We start from the raw sequence: 21,808 nt of genomic DNA, 5'->3' as shown, positions 1-21,808 counted from the left end.
CCAGGAGGTGGAGGTTGCAGTGAGCTGAGATCTTGCCACTGTACTCCAGCCTAGGCAACAAGAGCAAAACTCCGTCTGGAAAAAAAAAAAAAAAAAAGGCAGCCAGCCCAGCCCTGTACCTTCAGAGAGGAACACGTTCATCCCCACCACCACCACCAAGTGCTGGTGAAAATGGAGAGCCCTGGGATGAAAAGTCCATGACTCAAATCCGCCGCGGCGTACTGCCTTCTGGGTGCTCAGAGCTCTCCAAGCCTTATCTCCTCCAACCGTCACAGCACACTCGGAGCAGCGCCACTTTACAGACGGCATCCGAGAGCTTTAGAAAAGTTAACTCACCCCTTGTCAAATGGCTCTTCATTGTGGAGCCCGGCTTTGCACTGGGACAGTCGGACTGCAGAGCTGCTCCTCTAAACCCTAGAGGAGGAACGTTAAGCAGAGAGGACTTGGGTGTGCAGCCACCATTCCAGGGGTGCAGAGAGAATGTGGAATACTCATCTCTAGTCACGAGAAGCTTAACTACCTGGTGGAATGACCAGCCAGGCACGCACGAAACAGTTAAGCCATAATGTAAGGTGGCAGGTAACAAAATGTGAACATGAACGATAAAGTGGGTCCGACCAGACACCTCCAGCCCAGGATCAACTTCTGCTATGATGCCAGTCCTCAGCGAGAGCTCTGTGATGGGCCGCCTTCTGGCTCCCATCCTTCCCCACCTGCATCTGTGCCTTCTGCCATGGAACTCTGCATCCCTCTTTCTAAAATGGTTGAGCCAATTTCCTTTACTCTTGGGTCTGAAATCAGTGATAGGATGTGTTTTGGATCATACAGCAGTTCACAGAAACATGGCCTGTGGATCCCCGAGGGTCCCCAAGCATTCTCTGGGGATCCATGATGTAAAAATTATTTTTGCAATAACACCTAGATGTCATGTACCTTTTTCACTGTCGGTATTCTGAAATGTGTCAACATTTGGAAGATCTGCATGACTCAGTGAATTAATATGAATTCACTCAGGGAATTAACATGACCTTTATTATTTTAAGGTATGTTTCTTTTATACCCAGTTTATTGAAGGTTTTTTGTATCATAAAGGTATGCTGAATTTTATCAAATGCTTTTTCAGCAGCTACTGAAATTATTTTGTCAAATGCTTTTTCTGCAATGTGAACAGAACATTAACAGAATCAAGAACATTAATAGAACTGAGAACAAAAATCATGTGATCATTTCAATACTTATTGGTTTGCATACGTAGAATCAACCTTGCACCCTGGGGTGAAACCCACTTGATCATGGTGAATGATCTTTTTGATGTGCTGTTGAATTCAGTTGGCTAGTATTTTGTTGAGGATTTGTGCATCTATGTTCATCAGTGATCTTGGCCTGTAGTTTTCTTTTTTGTTGTTGTATCCTTATCTGGTTTGGGTATCATGGTAATGCTAGCCTTGTAGAATGAGTTCGAAAGATGAAAAGGTTCTGCGCAAGGCCAGGCATGGTGGCTCATGCCTGTAATCCCAGAGCTTTAGGAGGCCAAGGTAGGAGGATCACTTGAGGCCATGAGTTCAAGACCAGCCAGGGCAACATCGTGAGACTGTCTCCCCCGGAAAAAAAAAAAAAAAAACAGTTTCTACACAGTAAACAAAACAATCAACAAAGTGAAGATGAAGATACAACCTACAGAATAGCAGAAAATATTTGCAAATTCTTTATCTGACAAGGGATTAATAAGCAAAATATATAAGTCGCTCAAATAGCAAAAAAACAAATAATCTGATTTTAAAATGGCCAAAAGATCTGAACAGACATTTCTTGACAGAAGACATACACATGGTCAACAGGTATATAAAAAAAATGTTCAACATCACTAATCATCAGAGAAATGTAAGTCAAAACCAGAGTGAAGTATCACTTCACCTCAGTCAGAATGTTTTTTCTCCAAAAGACAGCCAATAACAGATGCTGGTGAGAATGTGGAGAAAGGGGAAACCCTTGTTCACCATTGGCAGGAATGTGAATTTTCACAGCCATGGTAGAGAACACTATGGAGGTTCCTCAAAACACTAAACGTAGAACCACATATGATCCAGCAATCCCTCTGTTGGGTATATATTTAAATCTGCACTCTCATGCTTATTGCAGCACTATTCACAATAGTCAAAATATGGGATCAATGTAACTGTCCATCTGTGGATGAATGGATAAAGAAAATGAGGTATAAATACACAATGGAATATTATTCAGCCATAAAAAAGAATGAAATCCTGTCATTTGCAGCAACATGATGTTAAGTGAAATAAGCCAAGCACAGAAAGACAAATATCACATGTTCTCACTCATACATGGGGGCTAAAAAAGAGAACCTCATGAAGATAGAGACTGGGTTGGTGGTTACCAGAGGCTGGGAAGGGTAGGGGAGGTGGGTGGAGAAAAACAAAGGCTGATTAAGGGTATAAACCTACACATAGAAGAAATCAGACCTGGTGTTTGATAGATCAGTAGGGTGATTATAGTTAACGTTAATCGGTTGTTTTGAAATAGCTAGGAGAGAATAATGCAATTGTTCTTAGCATAAAGAAAAGATAAATATTTAAGGTAATGGATATCCCCATTACCCCAATTTGATTATGTGAGTGTATCAAATTGTCACATGTACCCTGAAAATATGTACATCTAATAGGTGTCAGTAAAAAGTAAATAATTTTTTAAAAAGAGAATAGATGTCTGAGTCGTTTCCACCACATGGCTATTGTATACTGTTGTTATTAACGTGGGTATAAAAATCACTATTTGAGATCCTACTTTTATTTCCTTTGGGTATGTAACCAGAAGTGGCACTGCTGGATCCTATGATAGTTCTACCTTTAATTTTTTGAGGAACGACCATACTGGTTTACATAGTGGCCACACCATTTTACATTCTCACCAACTTACATTAAGTTTTCAATTTCTCTACACCCTTGTCGACACTTCGTTTTTCTTATTGTAGCCATCCTAATGGATATCAGGCGATATTTCATTGTGGTTTTGATTTTCATTTATCTAATGTTAGTGACATTGAGCATCTTTTCATGTGCTTATTTGGCCATTTGTATATCCTCTTTGAAGAAATGTCTATTCAAGGCCTTTGCCCACTTTTAAATTGAGTTACTTATTTTGTTGTTGTAGCTGAGATTTAAATGTTCTTTATATATTCTGGATATTAACCCCTCACCAGATACATAATTTGCAAATATTTTCTCTCATTCTGCAGGTTGCCTTTTTACTGTGTTGACTGTGTATTTTGATACACAGAACTTTTTAAGTATGATGTAGTCCCATTTCTCTATTTTTGCTTTTGTCACCTGTGCTTTTGATGCCATATGCAAAAAATCATGCCAAATCAATGCATGAAGTTTTCCGCTATGTTTCCTTCCAGAAATTTTATACTTTTTGGTATTATGGCTAGTTCTTTAATCCAGTTTTAGTAGATTCTTGTATATAGTGTAAAGTTAGGGTCCAACTTCGTTCTTTTGCATATAAATATCTAATTTTTCCAACATCATTTGTTGAAGAGGCTGTCCTTTCCCCAGTAAGTGGTCTTGGCACCCTCACCAAAGATCATTTGACCATATATGTGAAGATTTATTTCCAAGATTTATATTCTATTCTATTTTTCTATATCTTTGTGACAATATCATGCTGTTTTAATTACTGTAGCTTTTTAATTACTGTAGTTTTGAAACCAGAAAGTGTGAGACCTCCAACATTGTTCTTTTACAAGATTGTTTTGTCTACTCAGGGTTCCTTGAGAGTCCATATAAATTTTAGAATGGATTTTCCTATGTTTGAAAAAAAATGGGGTTTTGACAGGGATTGCATAGAATCTATAGTATTGACATCTTAACAATATTGTCTTTCAATCCATGAACATGGGATGTGTTTTCATCATCTAATTGTGTCTTCTTTAACAGCTTTCATCAACATTTTCTAGTCTTCAGTGCAGTTTTAACATTTTGTTTACAAGTCCCTCACCTCCTTGGTTAAGTTTATTCCCCAAAAGATTATTTTTTAAAAAAATGACTGCATCTAAGCAGGAGGGAGTTCTTCTTCCATTTTCTCCTTTCCTTAGTCAATGCTAAAGTCTAAATAACTGCTACATGGTATTTAATTGTTCCTTTTTAAGAAACCATACTTGCAGGTCAAAATAGCCTTAATAATTGTGTGTTGTCAGCTTACTTCAAAGCAGCTCACGTAGATCCCAGCCCAAGACCAGAACCACCCGGGACCAAGAAAGCACATTCTCCAAAGACAACTTTCACTGCAAAGATTAGCTGTGTATAACTGGCGACCATTGGAAAACTGAAGATGAAGGACTGTATTTTTTTTTAAGTTTTCCAGCATGGATAATGCAGTTAGACTGAGCCCTGAGATTGCTAATTACAACAATCTCAATAAATACAAATAACTCTAACCCATCATGCCACCAGTCTTTGGAGCAAAATAGGAGCAATTATATTTCAAGTAAGTCAGTTCAAAGGCATGACTAAGTCTTTACAAGGAGCCAAATTGTCCATGGGTGTTGAGTGGCTATGAAACATCACGCCCTTCATCTCTGCCAAGGAGCAGGTTCAGGTGTGCGCAGCTGGGTTTGGCCGCCAGCCTTCCCTTGGGAGAACAAGTGCTATAGTCCCAGGTCAGACTCCAGGCTGAGCTCAGAACATCAAAGGAAGTCAGTGGTGGAGAGTGACTCATCCTGAGAGCAGCAACATCATCTTGACATCCAAGTACTGTGCATTTTGGATGAAGCTTCCCCTCAACCCTAACGCCATCATAGCCAGGCGGAGGCCTTGAGGAAAGCTCCCCGGTCCAGCAGGCTCACCTTTCACACAACTGTACCTCATCCCTGAACCTCGCCTGCACAGTCCAGCCAGCCCACTGCTGCTGTGCTCCCAAAGGGATGGGGACAAAACATGACAGAGGCCATGGGGCCTGAGCAGGCAAAGGAGTCCTTTACAATTTCTCTTCAGCATGAACCGGTGACATCCCACAGGACAACAAAGACTTATCATGCGAGTAGCTCAAGAGCGGACACAGAATGCCAACTCAGATGTGTCCTTGCATGGGCACTGGGTGAGAGGAGAAGGCAGGTAAGGACTCAGCCTTCTGAGCACGAGCGGCCAGCCCTGCCAGGCAGTTGACCCAGGCAGTGGCAGCAGAGGTCCCTGTCCCAACCCCTCCCCCAGGGTTTCCCCAGCCCTGGGAAGCCACCACTGGGGAGATGCTAGCACCCTCATGTTGGTGCCCCTCCTCCTGTGGTCATGAAGAAACAACAAGCAGGCTCTGACCTCTTGAGGACACACTGGGGAGCAAAAGCAAGAGTAATCAGCGAGACGGGCCGGAGTCCAGCCCGCAGCACAGGGCTTGCCCAGGTGCTCCCTGCTGAGTCTGAGTCCAGCCAACAGCAGCTTGGAAATCAACTGACAAGTTGCTGATCTGAGAGTTATCCATGGTCCCAGGTAACCTGGAAACTGGTGTAGCTCAGAAGAGACACCCACAGACCTATATTGAGAGAAAAGGGGAGTCAGAAGGTATTTAACATTTTTTAACAATTGTGACGTTAATTGTGATGCTCATCAGTGCAGGTCCCAGGAGGTGGCTGCCTGGAGAGTGGATCTGATGAGGATCCCACAGTTCCTCCTGCCCACAACCCTCCCCGCCAGCCTCAGGGTCCCCTCCCCAACAAGGGTCACTCCTCCTGACCAAAGGAAAGGACAAGATGCTGACCACAGGGTCCCTGCTGAAACCATGTCTTTCCCGGAAAGGGAAAGAAGGGCTGCCACACCCCTGACTCCACTTACCTATGAGCAGGGACACGCCACTTCCTCGGTTTCAAATCCTAACTCAGCCACTTACTGGCTGTGTTGGGGGATTAAAGAGCTCGTTCATATAAACCCCTTCTATGAGAGTCTGCCAGGCACATGGCCGGCCTTAGGCCTTTGTCTGTGGTTATGATTGTTATCTTCGTTAGTCGTCACTTAGAGAGAGACGTGCAGAGCTGCCGTGACGTGGTGTGGAAGACAGCAGAATCAGCAAACACTGAGTTAGAATAGTCGAGGTCAACGGCACAGCTGGGGGTGTGCATGAAATGGGAAGGGGCCGCAGCCAAAGGGGCCTCAAAGAGGAGGAAGGCAGGGAGAGCCGGGGAAAAGTTGCCATCCAGCGGGGAGCCCATGGGAGCACACGATGGAGGGCCCTGGATGGCCCAAGTACCTGCCGTGCCTCCTGGACCCCCAGCTCCTCCTCTAATAAGCTGTGCTGCCCTGAGGGGGTCAGACAACTCCTCGGAGCTGGGTTCCCTGGAAGGCCCAGCCATCACCCTTCCGCCTAAATGGAGGCCTGCAAATCACCAAGACCTCCTTGGTCTCAAAGCTTGGAGCCAGCAGGACATGCAATTGTCTGTGAGCACAGAGCAAGACCACAGCTGGGCCAAACGGTGGCCGCCTCAAAATATGATGTGAGAGAGACTGGCAGGGCCCGCCTTCCCCAAATCATCCACAACATTTGTAAAAACCCCACCACGACGGCTTCATCCCTGTGGATTCATCCTACCACTGTCAGGTGTCCGGAGTCCCTGCCACACGCAGGTTTATACACTGTTGCCTAAACTCTCCAGATTCATCTGAAGCGAGCTCATCACAGCCGCTGTAAGCCCCTACCCTCCACCCTGTCTCTTACCTGGCAGGACACTCATGCTCCACGTGTCTGCAAGCCTGGACCTCAGCCTCAGTGCTCCTTCTCCTCTGCGGCACCCCATCCCCCCGGCTCTGACGCTTCACCTCCTCCATGTTTCTTGAACCTCCCCCTTCTCCCAGCCTACAGGAGAATCTGGACACCACCGGCCCGACGGCCTCAGAGCCGGGTCCCCAGGCAGCTTCCGGAGGATGCCCTCTGCTCATCCACCCTCTGCAAAGGCCCCCAAGCAGCCTCTCTGTGAGGCTGCACCCCGCAGAGCTGACATTTGTCTTGGCCCTAAATGGCCGAATATTGTCTTTTTCACGTGATTCAACCCATAAGCAGTGGAGACGACTGCAGAGGTCCTGTTTGGAATCCTCAGTAGCTCCATTTGCCAAGCTGCTTAGCTACCTACCTCCAACCTGTCCTTCCACACTACCCAGCAGCATGAAACACACAGCTTCCAGAACTCTCCCTGCATTTCGTCTTGGCTGTGACTTGGCTGTGCAGCCCTTCTGCCTGGCCTTATCCACATGTTCTCCTCTCTCTTCCCATTCATCCTTAAGACCCAGCCTAGCTGTCACCTCCTCCAGAAAGCCTTCCTTGACCAACCGTCGTCCACAGTAAGTAGTACCCGTGCTCCTAAAGCTTCCCTGGGATTAATATTGCACTGATCACATTGGCTTCAGTGATGTTTTTCCTTCCACTTCCTGCTCTAGTGTAGAACTCACAGGGTGGGGACAAGGTTTTCATACCCCCAGCACGGGGAACAGCAGCCCTTGGTTAACATGTACTGAATGAATCACAGGAAGTGGTGGCTGGAGCTCATTCACACTAGCATGTAAATGACTAATATACATCCTTTCCTGAAAACAACCCTTGATGGAGGAGAGGAAGGGGAAATCCCAGAGCCCCGGGCAAGTGAAGCCAGGGAAGCAGCCCCACCTGGAGAGGGACAGGTCCAGGGAGTTGGGAGGCCCAGCTTCAACCCTGGTTATGAAGGTGGGCTCAGTTCTGCACGCCTCCTAAATGGCTTGGGTGGAGGGAATCGGGGTTCCTATTTGAACAACTGAGAGGCCCTTAAGGCAGTTGCTAAATGGAAAACTTCTCAAAGGGACTGGGAAACGTGGGCAGCTCTGGAAATCGGAGCATCCAAGCAGGAAGCAGCTGAGCAGGTGAACTCCAACTGCCTCTGCTCCGAGCGGCTGGCTTCCCTGCAAACCGCAGTCCTGCCCCCACGCCCACGCACACTGCGGATTGGCACTTCACACAGACTAATTAACAAATAGCAGGGCGATTAAATCACGCAGCCCGTGGTATTTTCCTAACTCCTCTCAGTGGCGGCAGAGCATGAAAGTGAAATCAGGAGCTCTCCCCAGAGGCCCCGCTGCCGACCGCAGGCCACTCTTCAGAAGGAGCAGCAGCCACCGAAGAGGCACAGCCCTCATGCACTCCAGAGACCATGGGCAGCTGCCTCCATGGCCGTGTCCTGCCCTGTCTCCCCTCCCAGCCCTGGGCTGGCTCTGGCCCCCGAGGAGTAGAGAGCAGGTCCCTGTCACTGTGGCTTTCCTTGCTTTCTGTCCCTGGGTCTTGCCCCTTGTGCCGAGCTGCTGGCTGCCCCCCTCAGCTCCCACCCACCTCCTCTCAGGGCACAGCTGCTCCAAAGCTGCCCCTGTCCTTCCTCCCCTTGCTCCTGACATGCACACTGGGTCCCGCCTGGACACTCACCCTCTTGGTTATCTTCTCTCCTGCTGGTCAAGCACCCCTTTCTGCTGGGGTTCATCTCCTCTGAGCTCTGTCCTCTTTTCTTTACACGGCAAACAGAGGACACAGCTGCCCCTCGTTCAAATGCCAGGAGAGGGCTCCCAGCCAGCATTCCAGACAGAACACTCCAGGTGCTCCGTGACACACGGACAGATCCTTGCAGAGAAGTGAGACGTTCTAGAGCCTGGACAATTCCATAAATGGCCGTGAGGACTTTGCTTTAAGGACTTTGCTCTTGGAAGCTGGATTTTCCCTCTATGAGTTAGAATTCCATGACAACATGGCACCCAAAACACAGATGCTGTTTACCTCTGTTCATACAGTCAAGCTCATTAAAATTCATTAAAGTCACCGACTATCATTCTACTGAAAATCACTTATAACAAATCAGAATTACAACAGATTTTGATGTTGCATAGTATTCAATTTGATCAAATCAGTCAAGACATTGAAAGCTCCCATAAGGGGAAGAAGGAGGGTGATGTAGAAATATAAAGGGGTAAAATGAGGGTACAATGGCCAGAGTGCGGAGTGCGCAGAAACCGGAATTCACCTTCCTGAAGGCCAGCTCAGGGCAGGATTCTAACACACACACACACACACACACACACACACACACACACACGCTCAGGCATGCATGCACATGTACACACGCATGCACACATGTGCACATGCATGTACATAAGCACACAGTGGCTTCACATTGCTGCATGATGACTCCTTTCTGACATGAAAACGCTACTTTGCACTTTTCGCCCTCTCCCTAACTATGAATTCCTGCATACTTATTCCCAGAAATTAGAATTCACATGGCAGATAATAGAATTTCTGCCAATTAGTTCACTTATCTAACAAGGTAGGCTCTTTCTCTACTGGAAATGGTCATCTGTAGGTTATCATAACATTTCACGTGGGCTTCTTCCGGGGAACGGGAAGGAACAAGGACAGTCAGCAATTGTCTCCAGAGCATTGCCTTGCTGGTTTAAATGCTCCAGGAAGTGTTTGCCGTGGGACCAACGGCAGGTGGGGGCACAGGTGGACTGTGCTGGGGGCAGGAGGGGCTGCCTGGGAAGGTAAAAAGGAATGGGAAGAAAGAGAGGGACTATCCCAGCGAGGAGCAGTGTGACCTTGATACCTTCAATGCCTGTGAGCCAAGCATTCAGGATTTATTTCTACCCCAATTATCCTAAGAGAGGCAATGGCCTCATTCAATGCCGTGGAGAAATGGGCTCTAGCTCCTAGATGACAATGGCGGCCAGCCTCTGCGGATGGACAGGAGAGCTGCCAGAGAGAGCCAGGGCCATCCTAGTGGCGGTTGCGAGCCTCACCCCAACCCGCTCCAAACCCACCCCGGAGGCAGGTGCTGCCAATGCCATGTAAAGCACCTGCTGAGGTCTGGGAAAGGCCACGCCCATAATCACGGCAGGGCGTTTGTTGTGCTTTTGAGAGTCAGCCCATTACTCCTGCTGAGACGCCAGCATCTAAGTGCACCAAGAATGCTGTGACTAAGGGCTATTAACTGGGTGGCCCTAGTTGGACTGGATAAATTGCCTGACTCTCAAAAAGTTCCCTATCTTGTTCCTTTCCAAAGGGTAAGTGTAATGTAGACGTGTGTCATCATTCGTATTGGAAGACACGCTGGCCGCTTCACTGAGTCAGGCTTTCACTGAAACATAATAGCTACTCACCTCCGAAAACAGAAACTATACTGCACTACACTATTCCATATTATACTCTGTGGTGCTGTGCCACGCTATACGGTGTAATATTATACTGGACTACACTGTATTATGCTATACTATACTACACTATGTTATACTATACTACACAATACTGCATTATACTGTGTGTACTACACTCTCCTATGCTGCACTACACTATGTTATACAACATTATACTATACCATGCTACGCTATACTACACTACACCACGCCATACTGTATTATCCTCTACCACACTGTGTTATGCTACAGTACACTACACTATGCCACACTATGCCATATTATACTATACCATACTACATTCCACTACACTACAATATGCTACACTATGCTATGTTATATTATACCACACTATATTATGCTACACTATAGTACACTTGCTACACTATACTGTATCATACTATACTACCCATGCTATACTATGCTATAAAACAATACACTATGCTATGATACACTATGCTATATTATACTATACTGTGCTCTATTATGCTACACTATTCTACCCTATATACGCTATACTATACACTATACTGTGCTATATACACTATATTATACAGTGCTATTTTATACTACACTGTACTATATTATGCTACACTATGCTATGCTATATTATACTATACCACACTATGTTATGCTACATTATACTATACAATGCTGTATTTTACCATACTGTACTATGTTACGCTACACTACACTATGCTATGTTATGCTATATTATACTATACCACACTATATTACACTACACTACACCACACTATGCTACATTATACTGTACCATAATATATTACACTACACCACACTATGCTATGCTATGCCACATTGTACTGTACCGTAGTATATTATACTACACTACACCACACTATGCTACACTATGCTACATTATACTGTACCATAATATATTACACTACACCACACTATGCTATGCTATGCTACATTATACTGTACTGTAATATATTATACTACACTACACCACACTATGCTACACTATGCTACATTATACTGTACCATGCTGTTTTTACACTACATCCCACTATCCTACACTATGCTATATTATACTGTATAAGCCTATATGCTACACAATACACTATGCTACACTATACTATACTTTCTTATAGTGTACTATACTATGCTACACCATGCTAAACTTTACTATACAATGCTATATTACACTATACTGTACTATATTATGCTATACTATGTACGCTATACTATATTACATTATACCACACTATATTATGCTACATGATACTACACTGTGCTATGCTATACTATACTGCATTATATTATGCTACACTATACTACGCTGTGCTACACTATGCTATATTATACTCTTATACCATACTGTAGTGTATGATTCTACACTATACAGTACTATGCTATGCTACACTATATTATACTGTGCCTCACTATATTATGCTACACTATACTACACTGTGCTATATTATACTATACCACACTACATTATGCTACAAGAAACTACACTATGCTACACTATACCATACAATGCTATCTTACACTATACTGTACTATATTATGCTACACTATGCTACACTATGCTACATTATAGTATACCACAGTATACTACATTAAACGATACTACACTATGCTACACTATACCATACAATGCTATCTTATAGTATACTGTACTATATTATGCTACACTGTGCTATGCTATGCTAGATTATACTATACCACAGTATATTACATTAAACGATACTACACCACGCTACACTATACTATACAATGCTATCTTATACTATACCGTACTATATTATGCTACACTATGCTACGCTATGCTACATTATACTATACCACAGTATATTACATTAAACGATACCACACCATGCTACACTATACCATACAATGCTATCTTATACTATACTGTACTATATTATGCTACACTATGCTATGCTATGCTACATTATACTATACCACAGTATATTACATTAAACGATACCACACCATGCTACACTATACCATAGAATGCTATCTTATACTATACTGTACTATATTATGCTACACTATGCTATGCTATGCTAGATTATACTATACCACAGTATATTACATTAAACGATACTACACCATGCTACACTATACCATACAATGCTATCTTATACTATACTGTACTATATTATGCTACACTATGCTACGCTATGCTAGATTATAGTATACCACAGTATATTACGTTAAACGATACTACACTATGCTACACTATACTATACAATAGGTGTTGTCAGGGCCCTGTTCCCTCGGAGGCTCTGGATGGAATGTCCCCTCAACCCTCCCAGCTTCTGTGGCTGCCGTCGGTCCTGGGAGTCACCAGGCTTGCAGCTGCACGGCTCCCATCTCTGCCTATAGTGCTATGCTATACTATATTATATCATATTGGACTACACTATATTATGCTATGCTATACTGCACTGTGCTATACAACACTACACTATACGATACCATGCTGTACTACACTACACCACGCCATACTATATTATACCCTACCACACTGTATTATGCTACACTATGTTGTGTCGTTGTGTCATATTCTACTGTACTTGGTATAGCACTTGGTAGAGTGCAGTGTAGTATAACAGCATGCTGTAGCATTGCCGTTATGTGGCCTTCTCTCTGTGTGTCCATGTGCTCTTCCCTCCTTAGCAAACACAGTCATTGGATTAAGGGCCCATGTAAAGACCTCATATTAACTTGAGCATATCTGGAAAGACCCTATGCCCAAATAAAGTCACATTCATAGGTACTGGCATCAGGATGTCAGCATAGTTTTAGGGGGACACGATTCAACCCACAACACTGAGAGATTATCCCAGAAGCACCTCTGTCCTCCCCTGTCCCTAGAAACACTGTCACCCTGACAGGATAGGTGCCCCTGGGGAGGGGAGGCAGGCACCCTGTGGCTTTCCTCCAGGTAGGAAGGAAGCAGTGGGTGACAGTAGTTTGTCCACTTTGGGGGAGGCCACCCATCTCAGTGGGTCTTCCTTTCCTCATCTGTACGTGTTCACCCCCCACATGAACCAGCAGAGGTGCTTAAGAAGCAAAGGAACTAATTACAGAAAAAGGAGTCACAAGTCTCAAGACCTAGTTAACATGGGAGGAGTTGGGTGGAGGGACCGGCTTTGAGGCCATTCACCTACAAGCTCATGGAAGCTTCGGTCAGCGATGACAGTGATAAGAGGGACCAGGTGGGAGACAGCCCACCATGGAGAGCAGGGAGGGCACTGCGTCCTGCTGCCACCTGCCCCACAGCATCCCAGGACCACCTCCAGGGTGGGTTTCCAGCAGGTTGGATGCCCTCGATGGAAGGACACCAGATGCTGCCATGTTGGGTTTCACTGTGCACAGCAGACCCACGAACCAACTTCCTACTGGGGAAGAGCACAGGGAGAAGGTGGGGAGTTGGGTTTCCTGCATCTGTCTGCAGTGGGGAGCACCTGCACCTTTCCTGCATGGGGTCATGTGCTGTGCTGTTGCATTTCCAACAGGTACAGCCAGTTGCATGAGCAAACCTTGTAGTGGATGAAGCAAAGGAAACAGATCATGGTTTTGCCATCTTGATGACTGCCGTTCTGTGTGTACACATCTGGAAATGTGCTAGTCACACCATTTATTTAACTCCTAGAACTTTAACAAACTCTGCTGTCAAGTTAAAGTAACTGTTCATTTTCTAAGAGATTCACTCAGGGCTGGCCAGGTCAGCTAGAACACTGAGTCCTTGCAGAACAAACTGCTACTGAGATGGAGACCCCTTCCCCAGCCCACAGCCAGTAAAAAACCAAACACAACTGGAAGACTGTGGACGTCACTGCATTTGGGATGGAGGGAGGAGCATCCAGCTAGTGGTCTACAAGGAAACAGCATCTCTCCAAAACCAGGGACACAGCAGCAGGCCCGACACGACCTCCACAACCTCGGCCGCAGCAGGCATTGATCAGGGGCCTCTGCAGCGTGCTTGGCAACTGCGTGGTGGCAGGAAGACTGGACCCTCAATTCACTTTGCTTCTGGACATCCTGGTGGCTAATGAGATGGTAGCATTTCCTCCACTGGTAAGCACCAGCAGCAGGGCACTGTTGAGAGGACAATGGTCCTTCCACGCCGGCTTCATGCTCCCCTGTGGACTCCCTACACCTCCATCCACTGACAGCCTCAGAATGGTCATATGTGTGCACACTAGACAAGCTAAAGCTACCTCGCTGTGGGTAAGACGGTGGACTCTGACGTCGTATCCAAGTTCAAATCTCTACCCACTGTGTCCCTGCTGTGATGGGGAAGTTGGTCTCCCCGTCTTCGCCATGGGAGCACTGTCATGCTGACCCTGCTGTGCTGATGTGGTAAGTGCTGAGATAACACCAAGTCAAGGGCATGGCCGAGCATCTGGTGCCTGGAAGAGCCAGAAGGACAGTGGACATTAGGGTCCTCACTATCATCGTCCTGCCCCCACCCCACCATCTGTTTGCCCTTCTGATGGGCACCTGCTCCTCTCCCGACAGGTGCAGCCACTAAGCAGCCCTGTCAGGAAGTGGAGGGCAGGAGGAAGGAGTGCCAAGAGTGTTCTCCTCCCAGGCCACCCCCGACTCAGGGGCACAGCCAATCCCAGCGCGGGGCATCTCCTCCGGCTGAGCTCCCGTGGGACAGCTTCACAGTCCTGCTCCCACGAGGGACATCCCTGCACCCCACTCTAGCACTTGCTGGTCTCTATGTGACCCCCTGCTGAGAACCTGCTTCGAGTTCTTAGCTCTTCCACACTCATGTGAGAAAATGCTCCGGATTAATCTCTTCCTGCCATGAGCACTCAGGACAGCTTTCTGATTGGACCCGAATCAGTACTGGGCGTAGTCTTCTCTCTAGAAACCAAAGGTCCTGCAGTCTTGAAGGTCTCCATCCCCGGAGAGTGAGGTGAGGCTCAGTGATACAAGGCGCCCTCGCAGGGGTGGCCATGGTGGGTCTGCAGTCTCTGCCAGACCACAGTGTCGGCAATCAGCCCTCAGAGCCCTCGGAGCCCTCGGGGCCCTTGGCCACCAGGAGGCCCTGACCAGGCAGATGGAGTCTTTGTTACAGAGCTGGGCCCAAGGGGAGGGGCAGATGTGTGCCGGGGACTGAGGGCTGCGGAACCACCCTGGAAGCAAATATTTATTTCTGCAACAATCTCCATTCCCCAGAGTGCAGATAAGATTAGTGTAGCACTGCAGATAAAGAAAAATCGAATTTCACCTGTTGCCCTTGGCCCCACCTAGGCTCAGCCCCTACCCATCTCAGCCACAGGGGCAACCCTTGTGCAGGTGGAGCCCAATGGCCTCCCCCACTGCCCCAACAGAGCTGCTCGTGCAGCCATCAGCAACGCAGCTCCCACTGCTGAGAACAGCCGCCTGCTAAAGACCTCGGAAAAGCCAGAGGAAAAATGCAGGCAGACAGGAACCGAGGCAGCCGGGCAGCTGGGCAGACCTGGGCAGGGTGGGCGGCGACGCTGCAGTGGCACAGGAGGGCCTCTTGTGTGTCCCCCCAACCATCCAACGTGCTCTGCTCGTTGCCCCTGCAGACAGGACAGGACCTGCTCGGGCCCCACTCATGCACAGCAGGCTCTTCCTTGGAGCCATCCTCCCCGGGCTCTCGGGGGCTCCTCTCAGCCTCCCTGGGAGCTCCTTCCAGCTCATTGGTGGCTTCTCTGTCACGCTAGCGAGCACTGCATCCCCCACTCCTGGCCGGGCTCCCTTTTCTCCTCTCTCCCTGACATCTCCCTACCACCCACTACCATGGCTTCAGTCTCCACCCATTGCCTTCTCCTAAACTTATGTCCTTTTCTTTTCTTTCTTTCTTCTTCTGTTTTTTTTAGACAGTTTTGCTCTTGTCACCCAGGCTGGAGTGCAGTGGCGTGATCTCAGCCCCCGCAGCCTCCAGCTCCCAAGTTCAAGTGATTCTCCTGCCTCAGCCTCCAGTGTAGCTGGGATTACAGGTGTCCGCCACCACCCCCGGCTAATCTTTGTATTTTTGGTAGAGAAGGGGTTTCACCATGTTGGCCAGGCTGGTTTCAAACTCCTGACCCTCGGGTGATCCACCCATCTCGGCCTCCCAAAGTGCTGGGATTACAGGCGTGAGCCACCGCGCCCAATCTAAACTTATTTTCAACCCAAATCTTTCCCCCGGGCTCCACTGTGTATTCCCAGGTACCTTCCTATTGAATATCTCCAACCAATTACCCCTTAGACTCATCCAACTTCATCTACCCGAGATGGAGCCCACCCATTCTATGCACCCACATCTGACATGGCTCTCCCTCCCCTGCCTTCTGCACCAGGAGATGCCTGCTCATCCCAAGCCGCTCATGCCGGGACAGGATGTCCTCTCACCACTTTCTCTCACGTGCCCTCACATCCAAGCCCTGTCCCACTCCCGCCAGGCCACATCTGCAGCAAATCCACTTCTCTGCAACATGGTTCTCCAGCCCCAGCCACATCCTTGCTTCCTACCAGGCCACACCAGCTGCCTCCCCGCTGTCTCCCCACCGCTGGGCTTCCCCTGCACCCACGTTATATTTAATACAAGAGCCAGGTGTTCTTTCCAACACCCAAACCAGGTGAGTTTACTGGCTGAGCCCTTCCTGGTCTGTCGCAGACGTGGTCCAGGACTCCCTCCCCACTGTGTTTCTCTCCTCCTGGGCTCCTTACTCACTAAGCCCCCACCCCTGGCCCAGGGCAGGCACCGTTAGCAGAGCTTAAGGCTCAGCTTGTGGGCTTGGGGGCTGACTCAGAAAAGGCAACGTGAGCACACCCACATCTTTGCCTATTTCAGAAGAGGAATTCAGGGCTTTGCAGCCTAAAGCCATCAGACCCAAGAGGACATCCACAGGGATTCTCATCCTTGAAGACGCAGAAGTCCCACCTCATCGCTTGAGGCAGTGAAGGGGAAACCCACCTGCCAGGCACCTGCAGGCTTCCACTGGCCCCCTTCACTCCCCTCTCCATCCAGTAGTCTTGAGTTCTAAGGATCCTCACAGGTCATAGCCCTAAGCACTCAAGAGAATGGAGGTGTGGGGATCCCAGGCAAAGAAACCACCTGGTGTCACTGAGAGAAGCAGAGGAGGTGGGCAGGGGCCCGGAGCCCCAGATGAACAGACAACCGCGAGGATGTGGGGTCTGAGTGCTCTCCTCATGATCAAACACACTAAACTGTCACCAGAAGACTCCATTCCTAGGCCTGGCTGTGTCACCAACCAGCCAGGTCACTAGGCAGGTCTCCCTGCCCCTCTGGACACAGCTGCCTCTCCTGGCAGAGCTGTGGGTCGAGTTGGAAGCTCACACAGCCCCTTTTGGCTCTGACACTCCACTGTCTATGAGTCACTCTGGGTTCCGGTGGTTTGTCACTGGGGCTCACAGGGAAACCAAAGAAAGAACAATCGCAGCCCAGGGTAGCGAGTTCACGGGCGCTGGGTCCAGGGCTTGCGTAAGGAGGCCCAGCGACCTTCAGCACCGCGGTGACTCAAGGCGGTACTTTTCCACTGCTGGCAGGCACAAGCCCTCTAACGCGTGGCACCGGCACCTGCATTAAAACAATGTTTTGATGATGTTGCAGGGCTTAGATCCAGCCTCAAACATGAAAACAAATAAGAGTCCGGGCCTGGTGTTGTCGGAGCAATTCCCTGGATTCCTTGTCGAGTCGAGTCCTGCACGGAGGGACGGTCAGGGCTCGCTGGTTACCCGGCCTTGAGTCACCACCAGCCTTCTCCCAGAACCTCTGATTCATGGGCATGTTATTTGGGGAAGGAGTCACAAAGCCATCACCGGCTCCTTCCTCTTGTTCCTCCCAGCTCCACACTTGGCCATCACGGAGTGTTTTTGTTTCGCTGCAGTAATCCAGATAAGCCCTAATTGTTTTCGGATATCCCAAATGAGAGGCATTAAACAACCAGAATTTTCTGCATTCAATGTGTAGGACTAAGTGGCAATTCCTTACAGAATGGGCTTAGGTTCCAGATTCATCTGAAAACAAAACACTTCTAGCTCTGACCCCTGCGGAACAATAAAATCATGTTTTCAGTGTTCCCCTAGGGCCTGGCCAGATCCTCAGGTATCCTCAAAGAACCTGTCCTCCACATCATTTCTGCTCCTGAAGTCAGGGCAGACGGGTTCACCAGCCAACATCCTCTACCGAATCCTGGTTGACCAGCACACTTTTCCTCCCACTGTTTGTAGGTAGAACTTTCCTAGGCCACACTCACCCTGCTGGCCATGGGCTGTGCTCTTCGATGGCAAGGGCAGTCACGTGGGCGTGATGCACGGGGCCTCTGCCATCAGACACCCCTGTTCCAACCCTGGTGCCCCTATTCTGCCTGAGGTCAGCAAAATGGGGCACTCACGAATCCTACTTTAGAGGGTTTTCTTCTGAGTACTTAGTGAGTATTCATGTAGAGAAATTAGCCCAGCTCCTTCCCCACAAGGACCTTAACAATCCTGTCCATGATTGCCATCCAGGACGAACTGCTGCTTACTTATAACCAGAAGAGTTAGAACTCGTTCTGAACCTCCTGAGGCCAAACTGCCACAAAATTCCAAACAAATAAAATGTGAATGAATATTTGAAGACAGGGTCTTGGAAGCCTGACTCTTTAAGAGCTTGCTTTCAAGTGAAATATGTACACACACACACACACACACACACACACACAAAGTGGAGAGAGGGGGTAAAGCAAAGATGTCCTTGAAACTTAAATCATGCGGCTTTTCCGTCCAAGAAAAACACAGGTCTTCCCTTGACATTTGGAGGCAGTTCCTTGTCTCTATTCCCCCACCCTCTTCTCTGGCATTTCTTTGAGAATAGACTGAAGAAAGGGGCTGTAATGCAGCTATAAATCCAGGTTGTATGCATTAGTAGTATTTGGAGCAGGGGGGATCTCGAGAGAAAGAATCCTGCAGAACCGTGGGCCCAGATGAATAAAAATGTCTTTCTAACTGTTTGGCTACCAAACCAAACAGAAATTAAATGTTCACCCTCCCAGATCTTCCACTTTACTTCGAGAAGCTTTTTGTCGCTCCTGTTTTGGAACCCACCACGTTACGTCCAAATGGCACACAAGTGGGTCCCACTCATCGAATACCGTGACCCTGTGTATTCACTGAAGGTCAGCTTCACATAACTCCGAAAGAGCAACACTGAAAATCTGAAATGATGGCATCTGAGTTATTTTATATCAAAAGTTACACTTCTTCTTGGAATTGAAGGGGAAAACATCAATAGATTCAACATAAAAACATAAAATTTTGTACATCATCAAAATGTAACATTTAAAAAAATTAAACAGGAATCTTGAGAAGTGCTTGTAATACATGTAGTAAAGAAAGGTGATACGCCAAACTACAAAAGTTACAGAAAAAAAACCACTGAGAGGCAGACAGAAAAATAGAAAAGGCAGCTAAATGGATAGAAAAGGAAATAAAAATCGCTAATAAAAAATTAACTGCATTAGTATAAAAGAAGTACAGTTAAAATAGCAAAGTGGTGTTTTTGCCTATCAAATTAGCCAGGGCATGTTAGGGGTGTGTACACAGCCCTACAGAGGGCTGGTAAGGTATGCTGGCGGGAACATAAATTTATTTAACCTTTCTGCAAAATAATGGACTCACATTAATCACAGACCTTGAAACAACACCCTTGCACTTTGGTACACTAGCTCTAGTGAGAGTAATTTATCTGAATGAACCAATGAAAAATTGCTAATAAAAACATAGTATTTTGTTGACCAAGACAGGTATCAAAACCTCATTTGTAATAGCAAACATGTTAAATCAAAAAAGCATACCCAAATCATGAAATATTATTAAATCACTTTAAAACCCTGCTTACAAATAATCTTTAAGAGTAGAGGAAAATTATATGACAATACCAGAAGTAAAAATAGAAAAGGAAGAATATTAAATTTTAATAGTCTATAAGCTCAACCATTTAAAAATAGGAATAGGGAAAAGACTGAGGGGAATATATTCATATATCGGAGTAGTCATTTCCATGATCCTCATTTTATTTCTTTTTCTCATTTAAAAAGTTGCTATATTTTTAAAATATTCAATTATAAGCATAGATTCTTTTCCAAATAATTAAAAGGTTTTTGAAGCTATTCTATTCTACAGGAATTCTGAATGTGCTAAAACACTGGTGTAAGGTGCATCCAAAGAGTTGTAAGAAACAAACGCTGCTTCCAGACATGCACAGGTGAATCCAACATGCGTGCACTTCCAACCTCGTGCATGATTCACCAGCCACCTGTCACTGTGGGGCCTGCCAGCCTTCACCTCACACACCTCCGTGACACGGTGCACTCAGCCACACGCATCTGTCTCCTGCACTAGACACACGGCTCTCAGGGAATATGTCTTATTTCTCCTTGTATCTCCAGGGCCGAGCAGGGTTTGTGCAATGCAGTAAACACTTAATAAATATTTGTTGAATAAATCAATGGCATATACCAGGCATTAAATAACTTCTTGTTGAATAACTCGAAACAAGAACTGTCGGGACCATGACCAGGGCAGCTCCACGGAGCTGATGGGGATTCATGATCTTCAGCTGGGCCATTTCTGAGTCAGGGGTTTAGAGCACACCCCATGGATTGGACAGGTGTCCGGTGGGCAGCAGGGACTCCTCCTTCCCAGCCTACTCCTCCCTCTTGACCCCACACCTGCTCACAGGGTCAGTGGGCCCCTCAGCCCATCACAGGGCCGACTTCATGCCAGCCAGAAAGTTAAAGACTTCCCACAGGATGAGGTCCCCGGCCCCCCTGGGATGACAGAGGATGACCAGCCCCACAGCACACCCCAGGCTGCTCCACAAAGCTGGTTTGGAGAGAAGCTTGTGAGGAAGAAGCACAGTTCGGTGACTGCAGCTGGACAGCGGTGTTCTCCAGCGTGCCACATCCCCATGGTCCCTTGCTGGCTCAGGAAATCCCTGCAGCTCCCTTAAATGAAGAATTCTACACAGAAGGACCCATCCTTGCCATGAGAAATTTAGACATCTAGGCTGATAATAACATTTTAAGTCTAGTCCATTCTAGTTTAAAAAAAGGACCATGATGATTAAATTCCTACTCACAGAAAATTTAGAAAGCAAGCCACGAAAAACAAGCTCTTCATTTCCTTACTGATTAGATCAAGGAAAGATACTAACAAGCAGTGGGGAAGTTTCATTTTGTTAGAGGACAGGACATTTTACGAAAATCTTAGAGCCCTTCTGCAGAGCTAAGGTGAGAAAAGACACAGTAATTTTCGCCTTGTTGCCATCCCACAGGCGTACATTTTTTCAGCAAGGTCAAGTATGACTCCCTGATACACGCAGCCTAGTAGTTTGGTGGCTAACAGGCAGTTAAGTGAAGGCTTTTGCTTAAGAGGAAGTATCTGGAACATACTTAAACTAGAGCATGTAACGTGTCTGCCTTTTTTTCATTTTTCTAAGGAAGAAGTAGCATTGTTGTCATATAATAAAAAACAATTGCACAGGCCTGATATTCAAACTCAATTTCACATCAGCATCTCCTAATTCCTTATCCTGTGTTATATACCAACAATGCCCCTTCCCCACCTCCCACCTGACCCCTCACACCCTTTATTTAAATACTATA

General features: G+C 46.8%; 1 long non-coding RNA gene across 1 annotated transcript; it reads right to left on the bottom strand.

Annotated features, from left to right (window-relative positions):
* Positions 1-1,044: 1,044 nt before the first annotated feature.
* On the bottom strand, positions 1,045-7,160 carry LOC107976117 (uncharacterized). Its single transcript, XR_008536560.2, has 2 exons — positions 6,715-7,160; positions 1,045-5,538 (listed from the first exon to the last, which is right to left on the bottom strand). It is a non-coding gene; the product is annotated as an uncharacterized LOC107976117 (long non-coding RNA).
* Between the last annotated feature and the right edge of the window lie 14,648 nt (positions 7,161-21,808).

This window comes from Pan troglodytes, chromosome 6 (genome assembly GCF_028858775.2).
Source record: "Pan troglodytes isolate AG18354 chromosome 6, NHGRI_mPanTro3-v2.0_pri, whole genome shotgun sequence".
NCBI classification, from domain to species: Eukaryota; Metazoa; Chordata; class Mammalia; order Primates; family Hominidae; genus Pan; species Pan troglodytes.
The sequence above is the reverse complement of the archived record's forward strand: the minus strand, read 5'-3'. Positions and strand labels throughout refer to the sequence as shown.